The sequence below is a fragment of the Anthonomus grandis genome, chromosome 17 (assembly GCF_022605725.1).
Source record: "Anthonomus grandis grandis chromosome 17, icAntGran1.3, whole genome shotgun sequence".
In the NCBI taxonomy this organism is placed as follows: domain Eukaryota; kingdom Metazoa; phylum Arthropoda; class Insecta; order Coleoptera; family Curculionidae; genus Anthonomus; species Anthonomus grandis.
In genome coordinates this window covers 4494674-4513531 of record NC_065562.1, presented here as the reverse complement: position 1 = coordinate 4513531, position 18858 = coordinate 4494674, and the positions used below count along the sequence as shown (strand labels likewise).

At 30.7% G+C, this 18858-nt stretch overlaps 1 protein-coding gene across 6 annotated transcripts in view; it reads left to right on the top strand.

The window, feature by feature from the left end:
- Window positions 1-363: 363 nt before the first annotated feature.
- LOC126746583 (patched domain-containing protein 3-like) overlaps window positions 364-18858 on the top strand; it is a 242284-nt gene continuing 223789 nt past the window's right edge. For 3 of the 6 annotated variants that reach the window (XR_007663934.1, XM_050454891.1, XM_050454889.1), the window contains exon 1: window positions 364-564. The gene's annotated coding sequence lies outside the window, so the exon portion shown is untranslated. The remainder of the gene's footprint in view (window positions 565-18858) is intronic. The other 3 variants (XR_007663933.1, XM_050454888.1, XM_050454890.1) reach the window with 2 other exon arrangements.

The following is an 18858-nucleotide window of genomic DNA, read 5'->3' as shown; positions in this document are numbered from 1 at the left end:
GCATTTTCAAAATATCCAGAATGTTCCCGAAATGTGAAAGCAGACAGTACAAAATTTACTTTTTAATCTACAAATTCTCGTTTCCGGGTCAGTATAAATCATTTCTTTGGGGCAGGATTTCTCGAAAACAAATATAATTTTTTTTTTGGTGAGATGATGATGAGTAATTCTACTAATAGAAAAAGGATGTCTTAATTACCCATAAAATATACAGTCCATAGTTATCGATAGACAAAACAGCATGGGGACACTTAACTCTTCCATTTTGGCAAACGGAAGTGGCTGCCTGCCCGCGTCTTATTATTGCCACTTATTTTACCATCGGTTCGGTTGGTGAGAGGTGGTCATCGGCGAGAGTAAAACGAGCGCGCGACATTGTGTCACACGACTTTACGTTTTTTTTTACTTATAAATCGATAATTTTGTAATTGATCGAGTGGTTCGAATTCATTCGTGATAAAATTATGACGCCGGTTATTTAGGGATGATATTTGTTTTGTCGTTTTTTTTGTACTTATTTTAGATTTTAAATACATTAAGGATATTAAACACTTTGTTAAACAGGTAAGTTCATAAGTAAATCTTTTGCATTTAATTTTTACATATTTGACTTTTTGCTTTTTTAAAAATCTATATTCTTTTAAAAATTTGTAAATACAATTAATATATTATAAAATTAAATTTTTCAGATTTTTTTTAAGTCTTTCATATTTAAGTTAAAATTGTTTTCTGCATTTATTTTAATTAAATATTACAATCAACAATTTTTATTTTATTTGAGGTTGTGTTTAATTGAATAAAAAATAATAAGCAAATTTTCAAGTTTCAAGCGTGTTTTCTTAAATCTTTTGTCATTCTAAATTTATTCAATAATATACTAATTTAAAGAGGAAAATATCCAGATATTTTTCAAAATAAAATATTTTATAAGAAGGAATAATATCTATTTAAATATTTAATTTTTGATAAAATCCGGCTTTTGTGCATATTTTTGATTTTATTTAATTTTTTGTAATTAAAATATAAACATGTGGATTTAGAGATATTCGTATAATTTTGTTTATATTTCTAATTTTTTTTTACAACTAGAATTATTAATAACAATAATAATAATAACTAATATTATTGCCACCCAGAATCTGTTCACTCCAAGTACGAAGCAGTATCTGAATCTTTAACAGATAACAATCTCATATATTACATGTTCCAAAAGCCTAAAATAGTTGGGCCCAAGAAAGGGGTTGTAATTTTAGGGACTATCAGTAATAAAAATATAATTATTACTGATTTTATTGCGGATGGATTTTTAATCCAATGGGACGACTTGTACAACAGTGTCCAAGGTGACGATAAAGTAAATATGTTTAATAGCAAGATCTTAAATCACTTAAGTAACCACCAATAATGCACTACTTAAATATAAACTCCTAGTTGAAAAGCCATTTAATCCGTGGACTACTTACAATATAAAAACTATGATTAGACAAGGCTCTCAAAAAATACCAAAAATTAAAATCAGAAGCGCACTTTCAGTATTACAGACAACTAAGGAACTACACTAAGCATGCAATTATCAGAGAAACAATAGAATTCTTTTAGCAAGTAGCGCATGAAAGAGGAAAGGAATTTTGGGTAACTGCTGGCAAGCTAAAACTAACACATGATAAGAACCATCTATTTGAACTGCCAGAAAATTTAAATAATGCTTCCCTCATTCATGATTTCTTTTTGAACCACTCCAATATGACTAACTCTACATCATTTGAGCTACTAAATTTTTACAAAAATAGTAGATTTATTAATGAGATCTTTTGCATTCATCTCTTAGACTCGGAACACCCTAAGAAAAATTAATTTTGACTTAAAGTCTAACACAACCGGTACGGATGGTATATCAATGAGAGATGTAAAATTGTGCTTGCCATTTTGCTTAAATCCGCTGTTAAATATTTTAAATTCATGTATTGTTAATGACAGATATCCCACAGTTTGGAAAAATTCCATAAACAAACCAATTTCAAAAGTTTCAAATCCCCTAGAACTAAAGGATCAAGGACAATCAGTATTTTACCTGCTATATGTCGAAAATAAGTTCAAAAAATTCTTCCAGGCTGCCAGTCAGGATTTCACTTGGGGCACAGCACAAGTACTTGTCTTACAAAAATATTAAATGATAATCGCTCCAGTAAGGAACAGAAATCTGGCACCTACATGGCTCTGTTCGAGCTCTTTAGTAAGGCCTTTGACAAGGTAAATCACGACTTGTTACTAGCGAAATTGCATTATTTTGGCCTCTCGGCAAACACTGTACAATTTTTTAAAAATTATTTTAACAGTCGAGAGTGTCAAGTGGCCATTCCCGGAGGTGCGGGCATCACGAGGTACTTGGAGTTTTAGACGATCTCTTGCGGGGTGCCACAGGGGTCAGTTATTTCACCTTTATTATTCTTAATCTATGTTGCGGATATGTATAAGGTAGTCAAACATGCCACTTTATAACAATATGCTGACGATTCGCAAATCTATATACAATATAATATATCTATAATAAATAAGGAAAATATTAAAACGAAACAAAACTTCCTCATATCCGATCTAAAAAGCATTGAAACCTTCGCAATCTTAAATTAAATTCCGTGAAAACGTAAGTTATAGTGCTAGGAAGTAAAAACATCCGAGAAGATGTTGAATAATAATAACTATTTAAGCTGAAAAAATGTATTCCCTCTAGGCAAAAGTATTTGTTGTGTGACAGTTTAGTTCTGTCTCTTTTTGATTATGGTGACACTATACAATAATTATTTGCTGTCATACGTAAAAAGAATGATACAAAAGGTACAAAATACCTGTCTGCCTGTTTAAGACTTTCTCTTAATATAAATTTTAGAGAACACGTTACATCACATATGAATAGAGCAAATATTTTAAATATGGAAAACCGGAAAAAACTTACAAAAACGTATAATTTTATTTACCGTATTATAAATAATAATAATAAGCCTCCCTATTTAAGAAATATTTTAAGACCTGCCAGTCATATTGGCAACACTAGGTTTGATCACAAATTTTTAATCCGTCAGCATCATACGGCATCATTTCAATGGTCAATCTCTTTTGTTGCTGCGCGCTTGTGGAACCAACTACCGGAACAGATCAAAACACGTAGCAAGAAGGGTTTCTCAAAGCATGTCAGATTAAAGTTTATCACAACGTTCTCAGGCTTAGTAAATCATACATGTCATTAATAACACGACATGCTGACTTCAGCGTCATACCATATTATATTATAATAATCCTTTTTTTCTTCGCTTTTTCCGCGGTCAGGCTGCCCTTACTATCGTCCCTCGCTTCTGCCTCTCTAATTGCAAATTTTTTGTTTTTTTTTTTTCATAACTTAAAATTATATTTCTTGTAGTCATTTTAAATTCTAATGATAAATACTAACTAAATACTAATGATAGTGCTAGTTTCTATTTAGAATTATTTAGAAATATTTAGCTGTTTTGTTTGTTACTTATAGGATAGTTGACATATGCTTTCCTTAATATAGGGATGATGTGAAGCGGTTTTTTTTATAATGCTTCTTTTTTCATAAAATGTATTTTTTTTCTTTTGACAAATGAATGATTTTGTTTTGTATTGTATTTGTATTAGATTATTTGAAACTATTTGCCGTGTTAGAGTATTATTATTATCATAGTGACATAGCTTACATAATTTAAATTAATTTCGGCTAATATGGCCAGGTTTTTAGCATATTAAAGAGCAGAATAGCATATTGTTTTCTCATTATTATGCTTAAATGGATTTGAGCGTTTAGAGTCGCCTACTAGCTGAGGGCTTTGTTGATTAAGTTGATAGTTACTAAGCAAATTCCGTAAGTTCGCAATATAGAGTTCACTCTACTATTAAAAGCAGCTGTTTTGACATGTGACGCCACTTGTCATATCAGTCAGTCCTTTGCAATATCTGCCAGAGCAGCCGCGGTCTGCAAAGCATTCGCTCTCGCATCGTTTTTTGACAGGTCGAAAGCTGGAATGTTAATTGACGCTGAAGCACAGCTGCGGCTTGTTGGGATTGTTATTGCTGAATTCCATGAAGAACCACGGTTAAAATATTCTACCAAACGAAATACGAATCCGTCCCTCAACCGTTTTTGCTTAAAAGGTTAAAATACGCATTTTTGCTGACGCATGCATATATGTATAATGAGGAGGTACCCCATCCTGTTAATAAATTTTCTTCTAACCATAAATCGCAGTATGCGTCTCTCTGATTCTCTAATTTATTAATTGTGAGAGGTTTAATAGATCTTTTTAGAATATCACCATAGATTTCCCCATTTCAATAAATAATTGCGTCTTCCAATATACAAGCCGAAACATTAACTTTGTGGGGGTAATGTATATGTTCTTTCTTTAAATACTCGTTCTTTCTTTAAGTTCTCATCACTCCAGTGACGAAAGCTTTGTTGATCACTTCAAACTGAATGTAAGTAGCAAATCCTGGTGCCCTGTAAAAGACTCCAATAATAACCTTTATAGTACCAATTTTAAATTGAATCTAAAGTTGCTCGAAGAAGTCCTTATTCATATCGTTAATAACTGCAAATTTAATCAAGGGATTACGTATGTAAAGAAGGACTCCTCCGCCCCGGGACTGATTTTACCGGGTCTGATCTAACCACCTTATATCCGTCTATGTTTACCACCGCATCATAAATTACATCACAGAGCCAAGTTTCAGAAATTGTAATTACAAGATATCGTAATTATTATTAAGAATATAATCTTTTGAAGTATGCATTTTTCAACAATAGATCGGGCATTAACATGACCTATTTTTATGCGCTTATTTTTATCAGCTGCCATTAATTTTTAATTTAAATACTAAGTATACAATTTATAAATATGATATAGATAGAAACAAATAGTTTATATTTATTACAAATAGTTTATATTTAATTTACTTAATTTTAGAATCAATCTGATTTCAAACTGTCTATCTGGGCCATTGTTATAATTTTAATATTAGAATCACCTTCCTTTTTTCGAATAAATACACTATCGCCTTTACACCAAACATATTTGTACCCGAATGTTTATAATTCATCTACGTCCATAAACAGGTCGCGCGTATATTTGGTCAGATTCGGATTTAAATAGATGTTCCTCTTTACATTACCATCTATACCACAAATTTCGGTATTAAGAATGGTCGATTTTCTTTTTGTTAATAATCGGTTTCTTATGTCGGAGTTGGGGAAAGGTATAAGTACAGGCTTTAGAGTTTTGTTACTGGTGAGTGCCATAAGTTAAAGTCATCAGGTGTAACTTGGACTTCAAGAGCGTTAAAAATTTTTACCACTTCAGCTTTGCAACAATCATACTTTATGTGATCCAGTGCGCTTTCAAGTTGGTCGCTCATAGCCTTAAGCCTATCCTATCAATCTTGCTTTAGTAAATCATAAATTTTGTTCATAGTTTTCATAATATCGTCGTTGGTAGGATTAGTGGTTTTTAACTAGTCTGCAATAATATCAGCGTTATTAAGCATATTGCAAACACTGCTAGAAGTTGTTTCATTATGGGCTAAGCTGCTTCTGTTTAAAGAACTTAAATGATTAAGAGAAACACAGGGATTAGACCCAATTATTTCAATTTCAATGACTATTTTAATTAGTTAGACTCATCCTTAAAACACAAAGATAAAAATCAACCATAAAATTTGAGAATTATCATTAAAATTAAAAATTAAAATTTAAATAGGAACATTCAAATGTACTATAACTGTATGTTTTAAATAACTGCATTTGGTTTATTTCTTTTTAAGGATACTGCTGGGGTGTAAGTAAAGCCCACTTACAAGTCCGTGCGCCTATGTCGTATTTATTTTCCCACGATATATATGTTTAAATAGCAAAATTTTATATAGTTTATCTATAAAAGCATTTTAAATATACATAAAATCCCCATGTCTTACACTATTTTTTATTTTTCTTTCAAAAATTTCCATTGTTAGAAAGAAAATAATATCACAAGAAAATAATATTAAAAAATTGACCGTGGACTAAAATCCAAGCATTTTACAAAATATTTTAAACACTCACAGACTAAATTTTTGGGCTGTTTTTACTGTGAGGAAGTGTGTTCTTTTTATTTATGTTTGTGGATTTGTTTTAGTATTATACCTAAAGGCCTTAAAATGTTTCGAAAATAGGCAGGAAAATTTGGCAAATGAAGAGGCAAGTGTTTGTGCGGGCTAATGGAGACCGTGGGTGCACAAGAAAGATAATAACATTTGTGATGAAAACAATAAGAGTGATCTGGACAGTGATTTAGATTTACATAGTTCTGATAGTTCATTTTGTAGTGTTGAGGAAGTAAAAAGAAGCAAGGAAAGTAGAAACTACAGGGTAAAATCAAGTAGTTTTAAAACGTAATTGTTTAAGTACAGACGCCAAACAAATTTGTTTAAATTTCTGTAACAATCTAAGGAATGATCCTCAGTGCACAAATAATTGTAGTGCTTTGCAAAAAACAGCGTTTTTAGCAGAGGTTCCCTACAGTACAATATGTGATTTTATAAAAAAAAGAAATTAAAGACAGAAAAACAAGGAAAGATGTAGGACAATCAAAGGGACTTGATAGAGATATTGTTAAATTCCACAGACAAAGACACCTTATCGGCAAAGGACAAACACAAGGGAGAACCTGATAAAACTTGGATTTAAATTTAAGATAGTTAACAAAAGGACTGCTGTAATGGAAAGTACTCGAATTGTCAGGTAGCATATAGAATATTTGGAGAAAATTTTAAAAATTCGGGAGGAAGGTTAAGGCCGGACCTGTGCAACTTTTCACGCTTGAGTGGCTGGGACTGAGGTCAGACGTCTAACAAAATAGTAGGTGGACGTCTGAAGTCAAATTTTATGAATCAAATGTATAAATTCTGTGAAAATTTAAAACATTTATTTATTTAATAGAATTATTAAATATCACTTAGAATATTACTTTATTACTCTTTCCACATAAAATTTTGCGATTTAAACATGCATGCCATGTGACAATACAAGCAACACCGACAACTATTCGCGGCACATCTAAGATTCTAAAAGGGAAATTCTCTCTGAGGGAAATGTTTTTGATATTGTTACTGCATCTTTAATAGCTACCCTGTGATTAGGGAATATAACAATCCATTTGTCGTTTTCCAACTTCTAGAATTTTTCTTTTCTTATATGCGCTGGTACTGGTTGGCAATTGGACAGCTTTTGTGAAAACTTTAGGAGTTGAATTTCACATAAAGAATCATCGTCGAACTTCATGGGATTAGTTTCGTAACAAAGGAATTCTTCCGGAATGATCTTTACAAGATTTCTCGAAAAATACATGATTTTGCTCATTTAATATTAAATATTTGGAAACTGGAATTATCATATTAAAAGAGTCGTTACTTATTAGCGGTAAAGGATAAAGATAAAAATACAATAATATTTTTTTTTCAATTAGTGGTATATCGATAATAAATATAACTTGATTTCCTTTGCTATAGCTCTTAATTTCTAATTTTTTTTCGAAAAGCATAAGATTTTTAACATTAAGAAGCTTGTGGAACAAAAGGCAATTTACTCTGTGTCAGGTATTTCGAAATTTGACAAATTTCTTTCAAGAGTTTATTTGATTCTATCATAAAGTTGCGGAAAATATTTATTTAGGCAAAAGTGATGGCTATCTCTTTTTTTTCAAAAATATCTTATATTAATTGAAATTGTGCAACTATTTGGGAAAGTAAACTTTCTGAAAATAGATAGTTATAGCTACTCATATACTGTACTTTCATTGTACGGATAGTATTTTTGATTTGACTTATTTTATCCTTTAAGATATTTTGATTCTTTGTTAGGTTTCTCACATTATTTTCAAATATTAATATAGATGTGTCAAGTAATGAGATTTGATTTTTGACAATGGTTTTAATTTTTTCTTGGTTATTAGATAACATTTTATTTGCATTATCGTATTTTTGAGCATCATCTTGATCTAAATTTCTAGTTATTGCTTTTATTATAGAGCCAAAGGCATTTATGAGGCCTCTTTTATTCCAAGTTTTAAATAACGTATTTAATTGCCTTAATTGTATGATACTTTCGTTTTCTAATGAGAGTGCTAGATTATATTTTGGAAACCTATTCTCTAAGTTACTGAGACATCTGTTTGATTTTCGAAAATATCTTTTATTCGGGCTTACTATTCTTGTAAGTAATGAAATTGTTTTGTTATGTTGGTTAAGTCAAATATTTGGATAAAAGACCTTGACTTTACTTTACTGTAGGCTGTTCCTAATTTTAAGGGTAGTAATCCGGGGTTATTACTCATGTCATGGAATATGGGTCCTTTTAGTTCTCCGAGTGCGCAGGGGAGGTATCTGAAACAACATTTGGTGGTTGTTTTAATTCTTTTATGTGTAATCTCTTTTTTATCAAGATTATTTTTATGGATATTTTTACGTGGTTTCTATAAATAGGTCCTATAAATTTATTTTTCTTTGTATTTCTTGTTAAAGGGTTTTTCTTGAATACAATTTATCCAATATGGAAGATATCATTTGTAACTCCTTTCGTGTTGATTTTTGAAATAACCTTTTCTTTATTTGTTTGTAAAATCTCGTTTACTTTTTCATAAATGTTTTTTAAGTTTGTTTTTGTGATTTTTTGCATAATCACTAACAAATTCTTTCGACAGGAATATATCATTTGGATCTCTGCAATTAATGCGTCCATGTGCCAATTCAAAAGGTGTAAAATATGTTGCATTATGTATTGAACATTATGTATTGAATGAAAACGTTCTAATATACTATTCGATTCGTGGTGATATAGAGTAGTAAAATGAATTTTAATTTTGTGTAGATTTAGGATTTCTTTTGTCACATCACTATTAAATTCTGATCCGTCGTCACTTATTAGTTTTTCTGGTATACCACAAACAGAGAAATATTTAATTATAGTGCGTTATATATAGTAATAGCATTTTTGCCGGGTATTTGAATTGCTTGCGCGAATTTTGAAAATGCGTCTACTAAAGTCAAATAGATATAGTGTTTTTAATGCCTATCCAATAATAATTATGTTTTAGATGTTCTAACGTTTCACTTATACCTCTATGATTACCTTTGTGATGATTTTTCGTTAATAACATTTGTTCTTCCTTATCAGTTATAATATTAAGTAATTTAGTACACCTTAAGAGTTTTGGGACATTTTCTGCGAAATGGTTTAGATAAACTTCGTTACGTTTTTTATATAGATCGTCTGTGTGAAAATAAATATAATATGTTTTGTTTAAAATAGTGTAATCTCTTAAAAACTCAATTATTAAATTTTTATTATTAGTTTGAGGAATATGAATAGTTAGAATTTTATGGTGTTCATAGCTGTCTTGATTGACTTTTAATTTAGGATAAATATAGGGATAAACTAATATTTCATTTGTTTTATTGTTGACCATTTCATCGAGTATTTTTATTTCGCTGTTGGTAGTATCATTAATTGAAGAATGTTGAGTTTGTAAATCAGTTTGGTCTAATTCATTATTTATTATTTGATTATTCGGTGGTCTTATCTGTATAGCAGATAAAATTTGTATTCGTTTGTTTTCCGGCATTTGATGACTAGATGAGGGTTAATTTCTGTTAGCATTTATATTTGTTGTATCCGGTAATTCATTAAGGGTAAAATTTTTTGCTATTTGTCGCAAGTAAGCGCGTTAAAGGTTTTATTATGCTTTGCGAAATGTTTATTGAATTTACGATAATAGCCGACTAATCCTAGAACGCTTTTTATGTCCTTTTGGGTTTTCGCTAAAGGGGATTTTTTTATTGCTTCTATTTCGGGCTTCTATCGGAATTCGGTTTAACTCCGTCTCTAGTAATAACATGTCCAAGGTAATTAACTTCTTTTCGCAAAAATTCCGATTTATTAAGTTCAACTTTAAAGTTGAATTTCTTAGGCTGGTGAAAATACGAAAATTTGTAGAGAAGTACTAAAAATGACAATGTCATCCAGATAGACTAGGCATTCTTCATTTTTTGGTCCTGGCAATATATTATCTATTACCCTTTAAAACGTAGACGGTGCATTTTTTAAGCCAAAGGGCATTCTTTTAAATTCATAGTGACCTCTTTCGGTGGAGAAAGCCGTTTTTTGTATCTCTTCAGGTTCATTTCTATTTGGTAGAATCCGTTAGCTAAATCTAAGGTTGACAAATATTCACTTTTTCCTAATTTGTCAAGTATATCTTTGATGTTTGGTAAGGGATATTTGTTGTTTATGGTTCTTTCATTGAGTTTTTTATAGTCTATAACTAGTCTCCATTTTCATTTTTCAGATAAATCTTTTTTAGGTACGATCCTAATCGGACTAGACCATGGAGAGTCTTGAATTATACCTTGTTCGATCATTTTTTATACTTAAATTCTAACTTCAGAATTATGAACTTTGGGCTATCTATACGTTTTAGTAAAAATTGGTGTTTCGTTTGTTAAGTTTAGCTTATATTATACTTTGTGAAAGTTAAAGAAATTTGTTCGCAGTAAAAGAAATCCCGAAATTCGTAACATAAATTTCTAGTTGTTTGTTTTTCATTTTGATTATAATGATCGACACAAATATTTTTTAGGTTATTTTTTAATAAATTGTCATGGGTAATGTATGATTTATTATCAGATATCTTCATAATTGTTCATAAATATATAAATTTTCTTTTAAGTTTAATTCATTAATATTTACTAATTCGATATTAAAGGGTTTTGAAATATTAATCTTTTTCGGGTTTTCGTCACTATTAATAATTACTGTTGTTATATAGTAATTGTCAATTCATACAATTGCTTCGGGTGTCTCAAGTTTATTATCGAATTTATGGTAATCGAAAATTGCTATGCCTTTTCCTTATTGACAGGTAATACAGGTAATATCTAGAATTGCTTTTAGCTAACTAAATAAATCAACACCTTCATAGGTGGTCTCATGACCAATTTGTTACTAACATCGAAAATTTAAACTAATGATTTTCTTTGACATTAAAGAGTTTAAAAAATGGGATAAAAATTACTTTAACATGATGGGAAATCATGTGGTCAGTTTGGATTTGAAGTCTTCATTGGAAATATTTTTTTTATATTTTTGTGCAATTTGTGTTGATTAAACTTTTGGTACTTCCCGTATCTTTATTAAAAATTTATCGTTTATTTCGGGTATAATTAATTATATATGGTAAGTCTGCTGATGTATTATTAAAAAGTATTATGTAATTTCCTTTGTTGGTTGGGTCCATAATAAAATTTACTAAATCCTTATTATTGTTTTGAGAGTGTTGATGCGGATGCGGGTGCATATATTCATTTTGTCTGGGTTGGTTAATATTGTTTGTAATAATGTGATTTGCTGATTCGGTATTATTTACATTTTTGTCGGGTTGATTATAATATGGGTCGTCTTGATAAGGTTCTTCGTAATTTTCACTATAGTTATTATAGTCAGAATGAAAATATTCATAATCATAATCATATTCATTGGAAACTTCTGTGTACCTTAATTTATTAGGTTTTTGTCTGGAATGCCAGACGAAATGTCCATTGGTTCGTGTAATTGTTAGACGTTGTTTTGATTTTGATTATTATTGAATCTATTAAGATTGTAAGCTTGATTAGAGCTAGGTCTATTAAAATAATTGAGTCTTTGAATAGAATTATATCAAACAACGTTGTTTCTCGAAAAGAAAGGGAATTGTCCAAACACTGGTGTCTGAGCAAAATTATTTTGTGGGGCATTTTCCTTAAAAGTATTTTGATTAAAATTTGAAAAATAAGGTCGATTCAGGGAATAGTTGGGTCTAAAATTATTTTGTGGTTGATTTATTCTGGAATTGACGTAATGGTTATTTGGAAAATTAATGAGTATCACATTTCCATGATGTGAAAAGAGTATGATTCTTGGTGTCGGTCTAAAGTTATGGGTATTAAGGGTGTTACTTCTTTGTTGACTATAAAGAAACTTTTCTTCTTCAATTACGAGGGTCATTGCTTTTTCTAAATTTCCGGGGTTCCTAATTCTAATATTATTTTGTAGAGTTCCGGTTAGACCTCTAATGAAAGTTTTTAAAGCTAATTCGTCATAGTTTTTCATTCTTAATTCTTCATCTACTGCTGTTTTAAAATGTTTTATTTAGAAAATTGTTGATTTAAAATGTTTAATTTAGAAAATATTAAAGATTGTGCATCTTGACAATGCATACCAAAATTATACGGGGTTTCGCTCTTATTTGGAGATAATGTAATTAAATCCTGAACTAAAGAATCAAGATTTCTCTAATCACCAAAACTTAATTCTAATGCGTTGTTTATATTTTCCCATGTTTCTAATTCGTTTAATCTAGAACCAATCAAAGTTAGAGCTCTGCCAGTTTACTTTCCAATAATTGCCATACATATAAAATTGTTATGAATTTCATCACCTTCTTTATAAAAATTATTAATTAAACTTGTACAATTGTTGATAAAAACAGCCAAAGTATGTGGCTTTCCATCAAAATTAGGAATAGTATATAGTGCTTTCATTTCAAAACGATCCACCCTTGATAACTTTCTTAAGAAAAAAAAAACACTTCAAATTAGATATACAGGGGGACGTTTAATTATGCATTTACTGTCAATCACCTCCACAAAAGACAGTCAAAAGTTCTGTCAATCACCTCCTCACCTCCAGCTAATCTCACTTTAATATGTCAAATGGGAACCCCCATCGTGTGATACATCGTAGTAAGGAGCGTAAAATTCTCTATTCAACGGTACCAAAAAAAATAAAATCGGTAAATGTGTAAGCAAATAGTTAGCGAAAATGTCTAGAAATAATGAATGTTTTATTTACGCCAAACTTTGGTATTTTAAATGAATACTTTTAGTGTGGTACCTACATCATTTTAAAATTCTTACATTTTTTATAATAGATCATCAAAAAAAAATACAAGCAATTTAGAAGTTAAAATGTGTGGTAACAAACAGTACATTCAGTTCAAGCAAATTATTTATTTTTTTAAGTAAATAATGTGTACCGTTATTTGCGAGAAAAAAGAGAGAGAGTCTTCAAATTTTTTGCAAAAATCTTTGCAGTCTTATAACTTTGTATGTGTATTTATTTCACTTATATTTTTTGCGAAACTTACCTAATAGGTACAAAAAAACACTGCAATACCTTACATTTTTAAGGCTTTTAAAAAGCAGGCGATTTATTATTGTTAAAACTGTCAGTTTGACGCGTGCAATTTTTCAATTTTAGTTAAAACAGTGAGTTAATAAAATGGTGTATACGCTAGTCGAAAGAATAGAAATAATTTTTCTTTATGGAGCTCAAGATCGGTGTGCTCGCAGAACCACGAGAGCATTTAATGAAAGGTATCAAGATAAAAACGTGAGCCATAAATACGTATTAGAATTGATACGAAAATTTGAAGAGACGGGATCGATTTGCAATAAGAAAAAATATGAAAATAGAGTTGTCGATGAAGCATGCCAAGTTGAAGTACTAGGACAATTTGCTATGGATCAACTTTGACTATACCAAAGGCCGCAAAACTAACAAATATTTCCACTGGTTCCGTACATAAACTTTAAAAAAAAAAGTTCTTTCCTTATAAAATTCATATTCTTCATGAACTCGGAGAAGATTATTTTGATAGGAGAATTCTGGGGGGTTAATCGATAGAATGTACTGTATAATAATTAATAAAAATACCGATGGGTATATTTGACTGGCTAATTATATTAAATTAACATGTAAATCACTGTCATAGTGAAGCTCAAAAGCAATATTAAGACTCAAACTATAACAAAATAATCGCATAGAAATCCAAAAGTCATATAACAGCAAATGTCAATAAACCAAAAACTAATAATTCTTCATACTCCTTGCCTTGGACGATCACAATCGTTCAAAGTTCAAAACAAAATAACGTCAAAATTGTCAATGAACAGTCACTATCGGAAATATCCGCACACACTAACTCCTAATAACACCTCTCTGCAACTGGTAAGGGACAAAGTTTCGAAACACCCCGTTTTAAAATACCAGATGAAGTCTTTATCGAAACGACTCGTATCACCTTGTCCTCTCCTAAATGGGTATCCATGACTCTTCCTAAGCTCCACTTACAGGGGGGCAAATTGTCATTTTTAATCAGCACAAGGTTTCCAATTTTGATATCATGGTCTGACTTGTGCCATTTTTTACGCTGCTGCAGATGATTTAAGTACATCCTAGACCAGTGTTTCCTAAAACATAAAGTGCCATGTAATCCCATGAGATGCTAATGAACTCAAAATCTCATCCTTAGAATTCAATAGATAATCGTATAACTGTTTTAATTCCTTTTGTGCACCCACAAAATTCGACCCATTATCGGAATAAATATGTTGTGGTTTACCATGTCTTGAACAAAACCAGCGAAGTGCCGCCACAAAAGCTTCAGTTGTTAACGAACTTACTAATTCTAAATGAACAGATTTTGTACAAAAACATATAAATAGATAAATATAAGCTTTATATGTTTTGCAGCCCCTACTCTTTCTGTCTTTTAAAATAAAAGGGCCTGCATAGTCTAAGCCTGTGATAAAAAATGGTGGATAAACATTAACATGATGCTCTGGGAGGTCTACCATAATTGAAGTAATATTTTTTGGCTTAAATCTAAAACATTTCATACAGTTTTTAACTATCCTTTTAGCAACAGACATTCCTGCTATTATCCAATATTCATATCTAACAGTAGCTAATAAGAGCTGGGGACCTGCATGATGTAATTCTAAATGCTTGTGTCTTAAAATCAATTTACTTATAATATGCCTTTTATCTAATAATAAAGGATGCTTTGCATCAAAACTCAAGGCGGATTTTCTTAATCTTCCACCAACTCTTAATAGCTCTTTTTCATTTAAAAATGGTGCAAGTGAAACTAATTTATTTTCTTTAGGTAAAACTTTACCATTTTTTAAAAGGTAAATTTCATGCGAAAAACTTTCCTGTGGAGCTAACTTAACTAATAACAATTTCGCCCTTTGAAATTCATATGCAGTAATTGCACTACCTAATACTGATGTTGATCTAAATTGTCCTTATAGTGCTCCAAAAATTGCTGATTATTTGAAGACCATTTTCTCAAATGAAAAGAAGCTGACCCAAGTATATCTTTTATTTCATCACAAATTTCAATAGCTTCATTAACATTTGGAAATCCACTTATCAGATCATCCACGTACATATCTCTCGTAATGATCTCAGATGCTTTACCAAACCTCTCTTGACTTTCAGCTGCTAATTGTTTAATACATCGCATTGCTAAAAACGGAGCGCTTGCTGTACCGTAAGTCACCGTATTTAACTTATAAGTCAAAAGAGGTTTTGATGGATCATCTCGCCATAATATTTTATGCATACATTTGTCATCTTCGTGTAATAAAACAATTCTATACATCCGCAACAACTACGATCGGATGTTCTCTAAATCTCAGCAAAATATTCATGATGTCATTCTGAATAGCTGGACCGGAATACTGAATACTATTGAGAAAAGTTCCATTCGTGGAAACTGCCAATCCATCGAAGACCACACGTAGTTTCGTAGTTAAACTTTCCGTTTTTATCACTCCATGATGCGGTAAAAAATATGAATAAGAGTCAAGTTCCGGATTTTTATCAATTGACATGTGATTTAAATTAATATATTCGTGAATAAATTTAGGATATTCCAATTTAAAATTATCATTGTTATGAAATTTATTTTCTAATCGTAAAAATCCTTTAATAGCCAATTGCTTAGTTTCACCGATAGTTGAAGGATTTTCCTTCCAGGGCACCTTCACTACAAATTGACCAATCTCATTTCTAGAAAAATTCTTTTGAAAATGGTCCTCGCAGTATAAATCTTCACTTGACCTCATATCACAAACATTGTTTGGCTCTTCTGTTAACCAAAACCTTTGTAAATCATTATAATTAAATTCATTATCCATCTTTGAAATAAAATGACATTTTACATTATGAGTAACATTCTGAAGCAGTGGCAGTTTACCTGACGCAATATACCCAAATGCCGAATTTTGAAAAATTGGCATGTTTTTACCTAAAACAATTTTTCCATCTAATAAAATGTCCCAAAATACACTTGCATCAATCAACATGTCAATCCTATCACTCTTATTAAAACAATCGTCAGCTAACAACAAGTTATCTGGAATTTTCCATTTCGAAATATCAAACGTAAAAGCCGGTAAATCGTCGGTTATCTTTGGTACTACATAACAAGTCACATTAGTAGAAAATTCATTATATCTAAAATAAATCTTAACATGTCATTTTTTATTGAAAAAACGTTAATTCCTGATACAGAAGCATTAGTATTCTGCATTGCTAATCCAAGCAAATCATAAAGCTCAGCACTTATAAAACACGATTGACTTCCTGAGTCTAGCAGTGCTCGAACCATTTGAAACTGACCATCTTTATTATACACTTTAATCTTGGCAGTACTCAATAAAACATATTGATCCGAATCATTTTTAACTTTATTTGCAAATGCAAGCGTTGGAAAGTTATCTAAAATCTGAACATCTTCCTTTACTAAATGTAAAGAAGTTCTATTCTCTCTTTTGTTTGAATCTAATTCCTTAACATCACGCTTTTCCTCGTGCAATAACGAACTACTAACCTAACGTTGCAGTTTTTTCCTGCAAACCCTGCAACCAAAACGCTTGCAATTATACACAAAGTGACCAAAGCATAGGCAATTTGCACATAACTTTAATTTTTTAATTTTATTCCAACGATCAGAAATAGATAATTGTAAAAAATTCTTACAATCATAAATCAAATGATCCTGTTTGCACAAGTTACAAGAAACAACATTCTTTGAATTTTTAACAAAAAAAGACTTTTTATGAAATTTCTGTTTATTGTCACTAGAAAATGCAGATGCAATTATCATTGCATCCCAATATTCTATTGGCAAGTTCAAAACCTTAAGAGATCTTAAATGTTTTTTAACCGTATCAATAATATCCCTAAGACCCTTAGCAGATTCTTTATTACACTAGGGAATTTCAAAAATCGCTTTTATGTGGTTATTTACTAACAATCTAGAATTATTATATCTATCACACAATGCTTGCCAAGCTATTTCATAATTTTCCGCTGAAAATCCCAAACTCTTTATAATTGACCTAGTCTCACCAGTAAGATTATCCCTTAAATGATGATATTTTATAATATTTGGTAACCTTGCATTATTGTGTACTAAAGCTTCAAACGTATCTTTAAATTCTAACCACCTAAGAAAATCTGAATTAAATGTGGGAACATGAGTCCTTTAACTTAATTTTATCAATATCTAAATCTAATCTAGGTTCATTATGTTGCTGATTCAAAAATCTTTGTTGATTATCAACACTTATACTACTATTACTCCTTTCAAACCCTTTCAAAATTGCTTTTCCATATGCCAGACCTCTCAACAAACATGACTCTATCATTCAATGCGCAATTCATTTCAATTTCCAATTGCACATCTTCAAAATCTTGAGAAATCTGTTCCGCCTTTTCAATGTTTAATTGAATTTCTAAAATCTGTTCATTTGTTAGTTGATTTACTGGAATATCTCTAATTGAATCTATAAATCTATTAAATGTATGCACACGTTGCTCTACAATAGTTCTTTTTCTAAAAAACTTTTGTAAATCGGGCACATCCGCAGGCGCAGGCGTGTTAGATCTTGCGACGTTACCGCTATTATCAGCAACATATTTATTTTTACCTTTTTGTGGGGCCATCTTACTTTAATCACGTAATCAATTAATCAAATATATATAATCACTCAAATATGCGAGTAAGGGTACAAAAGGATAATCAAATCAATTATTAAAATATAATTTAATAAGTAATTAGGCCACTCCTAATTTTAGGATTTACTAATCGCACTTAATCAAAATCAATCATATAAAAACACATAAAACTAATGCATAATCATTAATCAAAATCCATAAATAATTTTAAATCTTAAATTCACCTTAAATACGAATTAATCCAGGCGAACAATAATTGTTAACTCAACTTTAAATCAAAAATCTAGGTCAAATCAAATAATTAAATAAGTGATTGTCAGCATAAATTCAATAATCAAAACATTCAAAATTCTTCCCATCAAAAATAGTCCCTACGTGAATCACTTCTGACTCATGTATATGTATTTAAAAATCCTGTGCAAATTAAATCCACACAAATACAACAACTCAATGACTAGTTTTAAAGGAAGGACAATGATAGGAAAAATTGGAAAAACCTGATCGATTGTATGCTTCTATATGTGCTTCCATAAACCATCAAGTCGAAGACCCCATATAAACTCCACACAACGGCACTATTATTGTTACTCCAAAATGCAACCAAAATCCTGGTCAAAATCACACAATCACGTCTTTAACCACCGTCATTAAAATCCGTAATCCGCCAATCAAGTATTTTTTTTTTTTAATTCACCAAATCCGGCTCGAAGGACCAAAATGGGGGGTTAATCGATAGAATGGACTGTATAATAATTAATAGAAATACCAATAGGTATACTTGACTGGCTAATTATATTAAATTAACATGTAATGACAGTGAAGCTCAAAAGCTATATTAAGACTCAAACTATAACAAAATAATCGCATAGAAATCCAAAAGTCATACTAAGCACAAAATAATGGCTGAGCACGACGACGGCGGTGTCTGGACCCCGCCAAACGCAGGGACAACGGCAGCATTGTCGGCT